The sequence below is a fragment of the Ranitomeya imitator genome, chromosome 5, assembly GCF_032444005.1.
Source record: "Ranitomeya imitator isolate aRanImi1 chromosome 5, aRanImi1.pri, whole genome shotgun sequence".
Classification (NCBI taxonomy): domain Eukaryota; kingdom Metazoa; phylum Chordata; class Amphibia; order Anura; family Dendrobatidae; genus Ranitomeya; species Ranitomeya imitator.
This window is the reverse complement of record NC_091286.1, coordinates 456,319,118-456,335,975: the sequence shown is the minus strand read 5'-3', so window position 1 is coordinate 456,335,975 and position 16,858 is coordinate 456,319,118. Positions and strand designations below refer to the sequence as shown.

The 16,858-nt window shown below is 41.6% G+C and overlaps 1 long non-coding RNA gene across 1 annotated transcript in view; it reads left to right on the top strand.

The window, feature by feature from the left end:
- The window catches only part of LOC138638171 (uncharacterized), a 280,719-nt gene extending 265,072 nt beyond the window's left edge, over positions 1 to 15,647 (top strand). Inside the window, exon 3 of the long non-coding RNA XR_011312460.1 lies at positions 12,320 to 15,647. This is a non-coding gene — a long non-coding RNA (uncharacterized lncRNA). The remainder of the gene's footprint in view (positions 1 to 12,319) is intronic.
- Positions 15,648 to 16,858: the final 1,211 nt, after the last annotated feature.

Genomic DNA, 16,858 nt, shown 5'->3' with positions numbered 1-16,858 from the left:
CAGAGCAGAGACGCGTGTGTACTTGGTGTATGGAGCAGAGTCGTGTGAGTACTTGGTGTATGGAGCGGAGCCGTGTGTACTTGGTGTATGGAGTGGAGACGTAGGTGTACGGAGCGGAGCCATGTGTGTACGAGGTGTGTGGAGCGGAGCCGTGTGTGTACTTGGTGTAAGGAGCGGAGCCATGTGTGTACAAGGTGTATGGAGCAGAGCCGTGTGTGTACTTGGTGTACAGAGTGGAGCCGTGTGTTTACGAGGTGTATGGAGTGGAGCTGTGTGTGTACTTGGTGTACGGAGTAGAGCCGTGTGTGTACGAGGTGTATGGAGCAGAGCCGTTTGTGTATATGGTGTACAGAGTGGAGCTGTGTGTTTGTACAAGGTGTAGGGAGTGGAGCCGTGTGTGTACGAGGTGTACGGAGCGGAGCCATGTGTGTACGATGTGTGCGAAGCAGAGACGCGTGTGTACAAGATACATGGAGCAGAGCCGAGTGTGTACTTGGTATACAGAGAGGAGCTGTGTGTGTATGAGGTGTATGGAGCAGAGCCGTGTGCGTACTTGGTGAATGGAGTGGAGCCGTGTGTGTACGAGGTGTATGGAGTGGAGCCGTGTGTGTACTTGATGTACGGAGTGGAGCCGTGTGTGTACGAGGTGTATGGAGCGGAGCCGTGTGTGTATGTGGTGTACGGAGCGGAGCCGTGTGTGTGTACAAGGTGTATGGAGCAGAGCCATGTGTGTACGAGGTGTACGGAGTGGAGCCATGTGTGTACGATTTGTGCAAAGCAGAGACGCGTGTGTACAAGGTACATGGAGCAGAGCCGTGTGTGTACTTGGTGTACAGAGTGGAGCTGTGTGTGAACGAGATGTATGGAGCAGAGGCGTGTGTGTACTTGGTGAATGGAGTGGAGCCGTGTGTACGAGGTGTACGGAGCGGAGCCATGTGTGTGCGAGGTGTGTGGATCAGAGCTGTGTGTGTACTTGGTGTACGGAGTGGAGCCGTGTGTGTACTTGGTGTATGGAGTGGAGCCATGTGTGTACGAGGTGTATGGAGTGGAGCCGTGTGTGTACTTGGTGTACGGAGTGGAGCCGTGTGTGTACGAGGTGTATGGAGTGGAGCCGTGTGTGTACTTGGTGTACGGAGTGGAGCCGTGTGTGTGTACGATTTGTGCGGAACGGAGCCACGTGTGTGCAAGGTGTACGGAGTGGAGCCGTGTGTATACTTGGTGTATGGAGCGGAGCCATAAGTGTACTTGTTGTACGGAGTGGAGCTGTGTGTGTACGAGGTGTACGGAGCAGAGCAGAATGAGTACGAGGTGTATGGATCAGAGCCGCATGTGTACAAGGTTTACGGAGTGGAGCCATGTGTGCAGATGTACGTAGCGTGGCCGCGTGTGTACAAGGTGTACAGAGCAGAGCCGCATGTGTACAAGGCTTTCGGAGTGGAGCCATGTGTGTACTGAGTGGAGCCGTGTGTGTGCGTGAGGTGTATGGAGCGGCGCCGTGTGTGTAAGAGGCATACAAAGCGGAACCGTGTGTGTATGAGGTGTGTGGAGCCATTAGTGTATGATGTCAGTGTATGGTGGGGAGCAAATTTCATACCTCCCAACTGTCCTGGAGCCAGCGGGACAGTCCCGATTTTGAGAGGCTGTCCCGGCCTGGAGCTTACTTTTCCTGTGGACACAGGAGTACACGGCGGAGCCCCGAGGAGCACTTTAAAACTCACACGTGATGTTCCACCAGAAGTGACGTGCTGGAAGCTGACCGGAAATTATGTAATTTCGGGAGGAGATTGTGACGGAACCATGGAGGCACTTTAGGGAATGCTTCAGATCCATCACCGTGTCCTCCTCCGACAGTGCGATCAGCGAGATCACCTTGGAATCGGGGATGCCGGCCATGTGAGCAGATCATGATATGTCCTGCAGCGGGATGCTCAGGTGGGCATTACAATGGGAGCCAGGCCGCTATAGTATCTTTATAGAATCTTTCTTTCTCTCTCTCTTTCTTTCTCTCTCTCTCTCTCTGTTCTTTCTTTCCCTCTCTAATCTTTTTTCATTCTCTCTCAATTCTATCTTTCCCTCTCTAAATTTTTTTTCTTTCTCTCTATTCTTTCTTTCTCTGTGTTTTTTATTTCCCTCTCTAATCTTTTTTTCTCTTTCCTCTCTTTTTTTCTCTGTTTTCTTTCTTTCTTTCTTTCTTTCCTTCTCTTCCTTTCTTTCTTTCTTTCTTTCTTTCTTTCTTTCTTTCTTTCTTTCTCTCTGTTCTTTATTTCTCTCTGTTCTTTCTATCTATCCCTTGTTTCTTTCTCTCTCTCTGTTCTTCCCCTCTTTCTTTGTCTCTCTGTGTTCTTTCTTTCTTTACCCTCTTTCTTTCTCTCTCTCCTTTCTTTGCCCTCTTTCTCTCTCTCTCTGTTCTTTCTTTCATTCCCCTCTTTCTTTCCCCTCTTTCTTTCTCTTTCTCTCTGTTCTTTCTATCTTTCTTTCTTTCTTTCTTTCTTTCTTTCTTTCTTTCTTTCTTTCTCTCTGTTCTTTCTTTCTCTCTCTGTTCTTTCTTTCTTTCTTTCTTTCTTTCTATCTATCCCCTCTCTCTCTCTCTCTCTCTCTGTTCTTCCCCTCTTTCTTTGTCTCTCTCAGTTCTTTCTTTCTTTACCCTCTTTCTTTCTCTCTCTCTCTGTTCGTTCTTTACCCTCTTTCTTTCTCTCTCTCTCCTTTCTTTCCCCGCTTTCTTTCTCTCTCTCTGTTCTTCCCCTCTTTCTTTGTTTCTCTCTGTTCTTTCTTTCTTTACCCTCTTTCTTTCTCTCTCTCTCTCCTTTCTTTCCCCTCTTTCTCTCTCTCTCTGTTCTTTCTTTCATTCCCCTCTTTCTTTCCCCTCTTTCTTTCTCTTTCTCTCTCTGTTCTTTCTTTCTTTCTTTCTTTCTTTATCTCTGTCTTTCTTTCTTTCTTTCTTTCTTTCTTTCTTTCTCTTTCTTTCTTTCTTTCTTTCTTTCTTTCTTTCTTTCTGTCTTTCTTTCTTTTTCTCTTTCTTTCTTTCTTTCTCTCTGTTCTTTCTTTCTCTCTCTGTTCTTTCTATCCCCTCTTTCTTTCTCTCTCTCTGTTCTTCCCCTCTTTCTTTGCCTCTCTCTGTTCTTTCTTTCTTTACCCTTCTTTCTTTCTCTCTCTCTGTTCTTTCTTTCTCTTTCTTTCTTTCTTTCTTTCTTTCTTTCTTTCTTTCTTTCTTTCTTTCTTTCTTTCTTTCTTTCTTTCTCTCTGTTCTTTCTTTCCCTTCTTTCTTTTTCTTTCTCTTTCTCTCTTTCTTTCTTTCTCTCTGTTCTTTCTTTCCCCTCTTTCTTTCTCTGTTTTCTCCCCCCTCCTTCTTTCTCTCTCTGTTCTTTCTTTCTCTCTCCTTTCCTTCTCTCCTTCTTTCTTTCTCTATTTCTTTCTTTCTTTCTTTCTCTCTCTCGCCTTTCTTTCTCTCTCTGTTCTTCCTTTCCCTATAACTAACGAACAGAAAAAGGGGCGGGGGTACTACTGGCCTCTCAGATCCTCAATATTAATCTGACTTGATAGCAAAATGACTACAGTTGCCCATAGGATGAATAGTATATACATGATCTCATTTATATGGTACAAATAAGTGGTGCTTATAAGAAAAGGATGTTATACCCATACATGTTATTGGGACTTACTTGGGCAAGTGGAGGACATATCCTATGGACAACTATAGTCATTTTGCTATCAGGTCAGATTAATATTGAGGATCTGAGAGGCCAGTAGTACCTTTTTAAAGGGCGTCTGCCACCCCAAAAATCGTATATGAGCTGCGGCCACCGGCATCAGGGGCTTATCTAGGTCATTCTGTAATGCATTCTGTAATGCTGTAGATAAGCCCCCGATGTAACCTGAAAGATGAGAAATAAAGGTTATATTATACTCACCCAGGGGCGGTCCCGGTCCGTTACGGGTCAGATGGGCGTCGCGGTCCGTTCCAGCTCCAGCTGTTTGCGGGAAGTCAGAAGTAACAGAAACACGCTATCAGGCCACGGTCACATGTTCAGTATGTTACCTCAGTATTTGTAAGCCAAAACCAGGAGAGTTAACAATCAGAGGAAAAGTATAAAGAAACACGTCACCACTTCTGGATCTCTCACCCACTCCCGATTTGGCTTACAAATACTGAGTTAAAATTCTGACCAAATACTGAACGTGTGAATGTGGCTTTAGGCTGGTTACACACATCCTGATATTTCCGGAACCGGAAAAAAGGTACTGGAGATATTCGTGTCCGTGTGTGTAATACGTGTGGCAACTGTGTGCCGCATCTGGAAGACACGGACGCCTGCCGGGGAAGAAGCTCTACAGTAAGTACTGCTCCCCGGCCAAGGCAACATTTAAAATGAAGCAAGTTGTTCACTTCACCTCAGGCGGCATTTAGACCCTGAAGAAGTGTAAGGATCGATGTTTCAAATATATTCCTATTTAAAAGTGTATGTATTTTCCATGTGCGTCAGGTTAGGCTAGTAAAGAGTAAACCAGATTTATTTGTACTGATTTTACTACGGAAGGGGCGGGCGCCATTTTGCTGTTTGCCTCAGGCAGCAGAGAGGCTAGGTTCACCCCTGTCAACAGGGCAGTCAAAGTACGCCTGTGCCGGAGCCGCAGCGTGACTGCAAGAAGAGGACAATACAGTATATAGAATATATACACAGCACTCTGAAAAAAGGTATAGGTGATCAAGTAGGGTATCCGACCCTCAATGGCAAATTCATAGAAAAACTTGGCACTGAAAAGTTTTATAATATTTTCTAAAGTTTTTATTTCACATCCAGAGAAATTTGTCAATTGCTGAACGTTTTCGGTCCTTTCAGGACTTTCCTCAGAGCAACTTTTGACTTTATCTGGAATGATAGGTCAGTGTGTATGACCTGGTAAAGAGCCTTTCTGTTGTGATAAGATATCACCAACTTTAATGTTGGGCCGTACAGCATCATCCCGAGTATAAGAGACCTGGCTCCGCCCTGCTCACCGCATTCTGTTCCTGTTTCAGCGAGAGTAGGGAGAGATAGGGTCAGAATCGTGGTTTTAGAGTAAAGGTACCGTCACATTAAGCGACGCTGCAGCGATCTAGACAACGATTCCGATCGCTGCAGCGTCGCTGTGTGGTCGCTGGAGAGCTGTCACACAGACAGCTCTCCAGCGACCAACTATGCGAAGTCCCCTGGTAACCAGGGTAAACATCGGGTTACTAAGCGCAGGGCCGCGCTTAGTAACCCGATGTTTACCCTGGTTACCAGCGTAAACGTAAAAAAAAAAAAAACCACTACATACTCACATTTCGGTGTCTGTCCTCTCCGGCGCTCTGCTTCTCTGCACTAAGCGCCAGCCGGAAAGCAGAGCAGAGCAGAGCAGAGCACAGCGCCAGAGAGGACAGACACCAGAATGTAAGTACGTAGTGTTTTTTTTTTTTTTACATTTACACTGGTAACGAGGGTAAACATCGGGTTACTAAGCGCGGCCCTGCGCTTAGTAACCCGATGTTTACCCTGGTTACCAGTGAAGACATCGCTGAATCGGCGTCGCACACGCCGATTCAGCGATGTCTGCGGGTGTCCAGCGACGAAATAAAGTTCTGGACTTTCTGTGCCGACCAACGATGGCACAGCAGGATCCTGATCGCTGCTGCGTGTCAAACACAACGATATCGCTAGCCAGGACGCTGCAACGTCACGGATCGCTAGCGATATCGTTCAGTGTGAAGGTACCTTTAGTGCAGATCTGCAACTCTTACATTCACAACTCCTCAGAAACCAAAAGTCCTTTATAGGGCTAATTCGCGGGTCCCGATATTGCAGCACTAGGTAGGTGGGGCACAGCATATCCACATCAATGCAAGGCCTGGTCCCTCTGCATCCTTCCCAAAGCTCCATAACTGCCTGTTGCAGCTTATTTACTGTCTACATACCTTTTTTTTTTTTTTTAAAAATCACAAATTCCCCACCCCCCAAAAAAAATTATACAGTCAGCTCTGTCAGACTGAGGCCTGTTGAAAAGTGATAGTTTGTCAGGAATACGTAGCATAGTTGTGTGTGCTACCCTTGTGCCCCTTTTTTTTTTGGTGTTTTAAATTCACTGAAAAAGGCCTCATATATCTGCGTGCTCCAAGTTTGGTCATTGGAGGCCGGTGTACTTATTTTTTGGCTGTGTATAGTGTGTATAATGTGGGGAGCGGGCAGGAGGACAGGGGAGCAGACAGGACGGTGGAGGGGAGCGGACCACAGAACGGAGGACCGGGGAAGAGATCAGTGGCGGTGGGGGGGTACACCAGTGTTTCCAGCCATGGCCGATGATATTGCAGCATCGGCCATGGCTGGATTGTAATATTTCACCAGTTTTTTAGGTGAAATATTACAAATCGCTCTGATTGGCAGTTTCACTTTCAACAGCCAATCAGAGCGATCGTAGCCACAGGGGGGGGGGGTGAAGCCACCCCCCCGGGCTAAAGTACCACTCCCCCTGTCCCTGCAGATCAGGTGAAATTGGAGTTAACCCTTTCACCCGATCTGCAGGGACACGATCTTTCCATGACGCCACATAGTCATCATGGGTCGGATTGGCACCGACTTTCATGACGCCTACGTGGCGTCATGGGTCGAGAAGGGGTTAAGAGGCATGCGCCAGTAGACTTGATAAGGTCCCCCTTTAATTTTACTTGTCAAAGTTCATGAATTGTTTTTATATTAGTTATATGTAAAGTTAACGCGCTTCAGATGTTTGTTCGGATTGCCTCTTTTAGCAGAAAGAAAATCGGCTTTAAGTCCCCTCACCTTGACATGCCACTCTCCGCAAGGAGAAACGATACTTCATGTATCCCGGTCAGACTCCTCTCAATCAGCCAAACCAGATCTCTACTTTGCACTGATGAAGGGCAGTACCCTGAGACACAGTGTCTGCAAATTGAGATTCTGGTTTGGCTTTAATCCTAAGTCATGTGACAAGGCTCATTAAAGGGTCGACATTGACTGTTAGGATTGCTACTTCCAATAGGTGGCACTAGAGTTCTAGTCCTCTTCCTATCTGAAGAGACAATTTGCTTATACAAAATGTATCAATTATAAGTGAACATGTATTAAATACATATAAAAGCAGATTAAGAGTTGTTTTCTATATATATACTGTATATATGTATATATATATCTACTATATAAAGCTGAATGTGTGTATGTGTGTGTGTGTGTATGTGTGTGTGTGTGTATGTCCGGGATTGGCATCTGCACCGTCGCAGCTACAGCCACAAAATTTTGCACAGTCACACGTCTGGACCCCGAGAGCGTCATAGGCTATATTGTGAGGCGAAATTTTAACCCCGCGCGTTCCAATTCACCAAACAATTTTGCCCCTATCTACATAATGGGGAAAAAAGTGAAAGGAAAAGTGTTGGAGGGGTCGCAGCTACAGCCACAAAATTTTGCACAGTCACATGACTGGACCCCGAGAGCATCATAGGCTATGTTACTATATAGAGGAAGAGATGACATACAGGTACATACTATATACAGGAGTAGATGACATACAGGTATATACTATATAGAGGAGGAGATGACATACAGGTATATACTATATACAGGGGAGAAGACACACAGGTATATACTATATACAGGAGGAGATGACACACAGATATATACAATATACAGGGGAGAAGACACACAGGTATATACTATATACAGGAGGAGATGACATACAGGTATATACTAAATATAGAAGGAGATGACATACAGGTATATACTATATACAGGGGAGAAGACACACAGGTATATACTATATACAGGAGGAGATGACATACAGGTATATACTAAATATAGAAGGAGATGACATACAGGTATATACTATATATAGGAGGAGATGACATACAGGTATATACTATATACAGGGGAGATGACATAAAGGTATGTACTATATACAGGAGATGACATACAGGTGTATAATATATATAAGGGAGATGACAAACATGTATATACTGAGGTGAAAATGAAGGTGTGAGGTGAAAATGAAAAGGTGTGAGTGCAAAATGAGAGGAGTGAGGGAAAATAGTGGAGTGATCGGAAAATGACAGATGTGAGGTCGAAATGACAAGTGTTAGGGGGGGAATGAGAGGAGTGAGGGAGAAAATGAGAGATGTGAGGGGGAAAATGAAAGATGTGGTTGGGAAAATGAGAGGCGTGATGGGAAAATAAGAGAAGTGAGGTGCTATAACTAACCACAGATATTTACTATGCCCAGGCAACGCCGGGCTCTTCAGCTAGTCTACTATATAAAGCTGAATGTGTGTATGTGTGTGTGTATGTGTGTGTGTGTATGTCCGGGATTGGCATCTGCACCGTCGCAGCTACAGCCACAAAATTTTGCACAGTCACACGTCTGGACCCCGAGAGCGTCATAGGCTACGTTGTGAGGCGAAATTTTAACCTTGCGCGTTCCAATTCACCAAACAATTTTGCCCCTATCTACATAATTGGGAAAAAAGTGAAAGGAAAAGTGTTGGAGGCGTCGCAGCTACAGAAACAAAATTTTGCACAGTCACACGTCTGGACCCTGAGAGCGTCATAGGCTACGTTGTGAGGTGAAATTTTAACCCCGCGCTTTCCAATTCACCAAACAATTTTGCCCCAATCTACATAATGGGGAAAAAGGTGAAAGGAAAAGTGTTGGAGGCGTCGAAGCTACAGCCACAAAATTTTGCACAGTCACACGTCTGGACCCCGAGAGCGTCATAGGCTACGTTGTGAGGCGAAATTTTAATCCCGCGCGTTCCAATTCACCAAACAATTTTGCCCCTATCTACATAATGGAGAAAAAAGTGAAAGGAAAAGTGTTGGAGGCGTCGCAGCTACAGAAACAAAATTTTGCACAGTCACACGTCTGGACCCTGAGAGCGTCATAGGCTACGTTGTGAGGTGAAATTTTAACCCCGCGCTTTCCAATTCACCAAACAATTTTGCCCCTATCTACATAATGGGGAAAAAGTGAAATGAAAAGTGTTGGAGGAGTTGCAGCTACAGCCACAAAATTTTGCACAGTCACACGTCTGGACCCTGAGAGCGTCATAGGCTATGTTGTGAGGTGAAATTTTAACCCTGCGCTTTCCAATTCACCAAACAATTTTGCCCCTATCTACATAATGGGGAAAAAGGTGAAAGGAAAAGTGTTGGAAGCGTCGCAGCTACAGCAACAAAATTTTGCACAGTCACACGTCTGGACCCTGAGAGCGTCATAGGCTATGTTGTGAGGTGAAATTTTAACCCCGCGCTTTCCAATCCACCAAACTATTTTTCCCCTATCTACATAATGGGGAAAAGTGAAAGGAAAAGTGTTGGAGGCAAATTGACAGCTGCCAGATGTGAACAAGGGGGACTTAAAGAATGAGAGCGATGGCGCCAAAGAGTATATACCGATCAGTTGCTACGGTGGTGCCCCGACATGAGATACTCACCACACATGGGGATATGAACACACACAAAATGCGCCACACACTACCATGTGCTTGAACACATATACCACCCTCAGCACACATTTCACCACACATACACCAACCTCGCCACATAAAAGTCGAAACACAAAAGTCGCCGCTCAAAACTCACCACGCGCAAAACTCGCCACATGCAAAAACTAGGCTCACGCAAAACTCGCCACAAGTGCAAAACTCACCTCATGGAAAACTCGCCACACGCAAAACTTGCACACGCGGAAAAATTGCCACATGCTCAAAATTTGCAACACATGCAAAAGTTGCCTCACACAAAACTTGCACATACTCAAAAGGCACCAGACATAAAACTCACCACGTGCAAAACTCGCCATGCGCAAAACTTGCTGCACACAACTTGCTACACTAACCTGTCACGTGCAACTCGACACACAAAAAGTTGCTACACGCATGTTGCCACACAAAACTCATCTCACAAAAGTCGCTACATGCATGTCGCCACACACAACTCAACACGCACAACTTGACAGACGAAACTCGCCCTAAAACACACACAAGTCTGGTATTAGCCTTCAAAAATAAAAATCTGATTAATAAGCAGACAAACTACAAGAGCAACAAATGTACCATATAGGAAATACAGCAGCTGTCAGTCACATGACCTGTCTATTATGTGTATGTGTGAGCTAATATATACTGCCAGGGGGAGGGCTTCCTGTTGGCTGGGGATTTATCAGGCTGCCAATTTATCTTACAAATACTGAGGTAAAAATACTGAGCAAATAACGTGTTAACGAGGTCTAATACAGGAGATCACACAGGTATATACTATATACAGGGGAGATGACACACAGACATATACTATATACAGGAGAGATGACACACAGGTATATACTATATAGAGGAGGAGATGACATACAGGTACATACTATATACAGGAGGAGATGACATACAGGTATATACTATATACAGGAGGAGATGACACACAGGTATATACTATATACAGGAGCAGATTACCTACAGGTATATACTATATACAGGAGGAGATGACATACAGGTATATGCTATATATAGAAGATGACATACAGGTATATACTATATACTGGAGGAGATGGCACACAGATATATACTATATACAGGGGAGATGACACACAGGTATATATTTTATACAGGAGGAGATGACATACAGGTATATACTATATATAGAAGGAGATGACATACAGGTATATACTATATATAGGAGGAGAGGACATACAGGTATATACTATATATAGGAGGAGATGACATACAGGTATTTACTATATATAGGAGGAGATGACATACAGGTATATACTATATACAGGGGAGATGACACACAGCAGATATATACTATATACAGGGGAGATGACATACAGGTATATACTATATACAGGAGATGACATACAGGTGTATACTATATATAAGGGAGATGACAAACATGTATATACTGAGGTGAAAATGAGAGGTGTGAGGTGAAAATGAAAAGGTGTGAGTGCAAAATGAGAGGAGTGAGGGAAAATAGTGTAGTGATCGGAAAATGACAGATGTGAGGTCGAAATGACAAGTGTTAGGCGGGAATGAGGAGTGAGGGAGAAAATGAGAGGTGTGAGGGAGAAAATGAGAGATGTGAGGGGGAAAATTAAAGATGTGATTGGGAAAATGAGAGGAGTGATGGGAAAATAAGAGAAGTGACGTGCTATAACTAACCACAGATATTTACTATGCCCAGGCAACGCCGGGCTCTTCAGCTAGTATTATGCAATATACTTAACTTCTGAGTTGCAGTTTTGTTGGATTTTGACCTGAAGACCACATCGTAAACTCTTTGTCATCCATGTCTAAGTTATTGCCGATTAAATTGTGTATTATAGCAATAACTCTCATGAGTCAATAAGCTTAACTTATATTTTATTTTTCCAATACTGTTTGTGCAGCATGTCAGGTGCCAAGAAAGACAAGTCCTTGGGCATTCCCGTAAGAAATCCCCACTTCATAATGTCACCTTTTTTTTTGCCTACTGTAGGTGATAGAAAATCGATGAGGCCCAATGTACTAGTTCAACAGTCATTCCCTCCGGGTCCTCTCGCTAGCAGAATAGCTTCTATTGACAGCCATGCAGGTTGCTATTAATATGACAGCCTCCTCTATATCCCACTGTAATTTATAATGAAATACCTAATCTCTATTATTTTGATCCAAGCAGGCGATCCCAAGTCTTTTCATCCAGTTCCCAATGGCAGTTACATGAGAGATGGCAAACCAATAATTTTTGTCAAGTTTTATAAGCCAACAGAAATGCTTCTCCACAGCTCCAGTTTGAAAAGGCACAGATAAAGCTCATTCAGTGTGATGAATGAAAAAGCCATCTGGGGTTTTTCTTTTTGACTTCCTCTCCTTTTTTTTCCATCCTTGTAATCAAATTTGAGAAAAATCAAATGGGGCTTTCTATGAAAGTACCTTTTGTTGATCTGAACGAGCTGGTAATTTACAAAATACCCTTCTTTTGTGAGCCGGGCTAAAGATAAAAGAATTGGTAGCTTTTAAAGCTGGGCCTTGGTGGGACTCTTACACGCGATGAAAGCAGCTTGTGTGTAGAGACAGAAACACATTTGAAAGCCAGGCCTTGCTCAGGGTGTTCGGGATGAACTACCTCATGTGCTCGTAACATGAATGATGGAATATAGAGAGTTGGCAAAATCTATGGATGTGCTACAATTCACGTATCATACTGACATCCTGAACTTTTTCCTGTCTCACTTGGATTTTATACCTACGCTGTCGAAAGTTTACTGTAGCTTGCCATCATTCACATTTTTTATTTTCTCATAGCCATTTTTATTCATTTTTTAGCCTCCAATAACAAGGGACGAAAACACGGTGACACAAATTTTCCACCTGCGCCATTTCCACCAATCGATTGCCATGATTGGAAGATGGATTACCGTGGACACCTTTTGGTACCCCCCCCCCTCTCTGTAAGTTTTCAGCATGCTTGATTCTTTCTAGTAAAGAGATGTGATTCATTTAGCTAACTATATGCGTTCTGCTGCAAATCAGCATTCAGCCTGCGCGGTTACAGAACGCACAGTAAAGCACACTAAGAAAGATGTGAAGGCAGATTATGGAGGCAGAAGGGGTTAATGATGTGTCATCCGGGGCCTGTAGATACACTGGGATGTGTTTATGGGGAACACTGCGGGTATCCTGCAGCACAATTGCCAGAAAGACGTCTTTGCAGAATTAAAATGATAACTGTGAGCTAAGCCTTCGTCAGAATGAAAGATGTAATTCATGGAATTAGCCACAAATAATCACAATATCTCATGATAAAGAACAACTACTCATGTAAATCTCAACTTTTCTTTTTATTTTGCTTTATACTATGATTTAAAAAATAGAAAACCGTGTTATTATGAACTATATTTCTGGAAGCGTAAATTATACTGTAATCATTATATCCTATTTTACATTTCTAGAAAATATATATTTAGCTGATATATTGTTCAATTATACCATTCACGGTTTGTTTTTATGTCCTGTTTTTTTTTTTTTGATTTTGGCCATTTTTTTTTTTTTATTTCTCTACAATATTATTAAAACACAAAATAAAAACAAAACGGAGTGTAAACTGTATACAAAATATATATTTGTTCTTATTGAGGGGTAATATGTCAGGAAATAAAAGCCATACAGATGCTAAGAAATCGAGCAGAAAATACGGAGATCGGGTAGATACTGCTAAATAGGATTTCTTTTCATTTGAGAGCCATTTGCTGCCTCCTAATGACAGCAGTCTCAAACAACACTTGTGGCAGGGTGCCAGACACATCTGCTTTATTTAACAGATTAATCCTAGTGTTGATCATTTAATTCTGAGGGCTTTGGTCACACCAGGTACTGCGTGCATTTTTAGCCTTGATTTTTTCATGGGTGATTGAGTTGCCAAACTGGAAACAGCGCAAATTACATTCTAAACAGTTCAATTATTTGCATTATTTATCCGGCACTGTAGCATTTTTTAGATATTTTGTATATTTTTTTAAATCTAAAGTAGATGACGTATATGATTTTCCAACCCCTTGATACTGTTAATAAACAAGATATTCTGCTTAATCCGATATAATAATTGCTACATTAATTTTCCAATTCTCATTGAATATATACGTGCTTACTACTCATTGCATGATTATTTCACAGATTTTATACATTATGATATACAAGTCTATATACAAGTCTATAGAAGCTGATATATAGCCACGTCAGCTCTATACATTAGATGTAACTAATCCAAATATTCAGAAACATAGCAACTAAGAAAATACAATAAGAATCTAAAATAAAAATACAACTAACTCACTGATTTAAACAAAATCAATCCTTTTATATTTTTATTGGTATTTTATTATTTTTCAAAGTAGGATATTTTTCTAATCCACACTATATGATTGGAAAAATCTGTCCCTGCTTTATATATTTTTAAATTAACAGGGTCACGTTGTATCTCTTATTAATTAGAGACAGAAAAGAGGATATCAGAATCAGAAACAACATGATCGGACAAATATCTGCACGGATCGTTCACAGTTTTATAGTAGTGTATGTAATAAAATTAGATCATGCGTAACGTGCATACATCAACAAGGTGTCAAATCACAAGATCAATTACCAAAATAATGGAAATAGTGTTAAAATCACTTGTCCTAACGTTGGTTTATTACCAACCAGGGTCATGTATTGCCCATTCATTAATTACCCAATTAGTATTTTTTATGAGAAGTAATAGTACAATGAGATATTATATGACTGATGTATTGTATTTTCTATGAATCCTGATAGAAAATTGGCAGAAAGTCTCTTGCTTGTATTTTTAAATGAGAATTCTTGGACCTCAGGTGACGAGGACAATAGAATATCAGTATTACAATCTCCCCAGTTCACAATTTGCTATCTAATTATTCCAGTATCACTGGAGGTGTCTTTGATCTATTTAAATGGCCACAAAGAAGAAGCCTCCAAGCAGCCAGGTGAATCCAACCTATTATAAGCCCCTTAACCCTGGGTTCATGTTGGTCATTTTGACGCCTTTTACATTTTGGAGATTTTTTAATTTTATTTTAGATATCTCAAACTAAAGTGTCCACATGTTATATGAATGTAGAATGATGAAATCCCGCATGCATGATGTGTTTTGAGACTTTTTTGTCATCTGACGCAGCTTTCAGGTATTTCTAAATTGCATTTACTAGAGGTATACCATTTTATTGGAGTTTTTGAGATTATATTTTCCACTGTGACACCAGGGGAAAAAGATCTTCAATGTGAAAACATCCTTTTGTAATTATATTTTTGTCTGTGTTGTGCGTTAAATCCTCAAAAGCACCTATGGACTTGTCCAGATAAACATATGCGAAAAGCGTGTACTTCCAGAAAGCATTTGACCAGTCCACATCTAGACCTGGTCTCAAAGTGTAGTAGACGTGATGATTTTCTGCACAACTGTAATAAAACAAGTGATGTAAAATCACAGTCACGTTGACCTGTGTAGACAAACCGTTAAATATCGACAGGTCCTTGTCAAACAGTCCTGCTGAACATACTAGCCGGATGAGGTGTGACCTTACTTGGGGCAATACCTAAAAATTGCAGCAAGTAATAATTTCAATGTCATACCGCCATTTATAGACTCAGTTTAATTGGCGTTTTTTACGTAGTTGGTATTGCATACAGTATATATTTTTTACGAAATATTTTTCTTCGAAATTGGAGTATAATAATTTTCCATTAGTTACTGACTCCTATATTCTGCTGTAGTGTGTGTTTTATATACTATGTTCTAGGTCATGTTAGGTCTGCAGAAAACTAACTGAAGAGACAAGGAAGGTTTCAAGTACTACAGAGGTCCAACCATTGGAGTAATAAATGTTCCAGTTGACGTCCACGTGCAGAATAACGTAGCATAATAACATATCATGTGTAGCCCTTTTTCGGAGTGCTACCTGGACTTCTTAGTATTAGTCACCAATGATGTAAGCTGCGGTTATTGTCCATCTGCATGCTTCTGGATATAGCGGATATTCAGCTTGCATTACTTTTAGATGGAAAATTCATTTTTTAAATAGTAGACAAAATGATAATTTGTTAGAAAGCATTTTTTTGTATGGATTTAGATTAATAGAGCAAAAAAAAAAAAAACAAAAAGAAAGAAGGAAATTCATATTTTTTCCAGCAGATGTCACCATAGGCAAGAGGAAACATAGTATTATTACATGGTCTTCTCAGCCAAGTGTTTTTCTTTTTCTTTTCCCTTGTGGCATTGGCAAACCCTATAATAGCTGTAGGCATCTAACACTGATTGCCCTGTACTGTGCGTTCAATGCCAGCTTATCCATTTTGTAGGTAATTGTTATTAATTTCATTTGCGGCATCATTTACACATTTGTGTAAATGTGCTGCTGAGGGCTTGCGAGCATCCTTTGGAAAGATGACAGTTTTTGCCTGGACACTGAAGACACAAGGGAATTAAACCTTAGATGTCTCCAAAGGGGTTTACACATCATTTTGTATTTAATATACAGTTATTATTTAGATACTGTATTTATAAAAGCAGAAATTATCTTGGATAAAGACAACAAGGAGGCGCAATTTTCTCTGGATTATTGTAATGTCATTTTTAGCTAATTATTGAAAAGATCCGACAACATGCATAGAAAGCATACTCTTCCTAACTCAATGTTTTTATTCGGGGTGATCATTTGTTTATTGAGTTTTCTTTTGAGGTAGCAGATTGATATCATTAAAATTTTTGGGAACGATTAGGAGGTTACCCCCATTTTTTTAAGAATATTCTGTAAAATCCATGAAGGTAGCCTGTAAGGCCATAGACATTTCATAAACGACGTTATGGTTCTCATGATTATATTCCTGCATTGCAAATATATTCCCCACTATAATTACTTGAGAGTATAATGAAATCTGTCCAAAAGACCACCACTTACCAAGACCACATTTTTTAGAAGAGCACAATTCCTATGACAAATGTTAAATTCCATCATATACTGCATTCTTCGGGTGGATGGTCATCCTCAGCGTTAGGATGGATATCCAAATACCAAAAAATACCGCACACTCAGACTTGATATGATGCAAAAGTGTTCAAACAATGTATTGCCATAACAAAAAAAGTTGCCACAGAGTAGTACGTGTACAACGAAACCACCCAACGTTTCGACCCACCATGGTCTTATTCATGGGGTTACTTGGTTTCCAGAAGTGCGTACATAAGTGGCAAAGGAGGAGAGCAGAAGGGCCCTCCCTTTATTGCAAATCCTGTCACTTGGTATAAGGAGTGGAGAGGACGTGAGAATCCGTACTTGGCACGGATGTGCCATT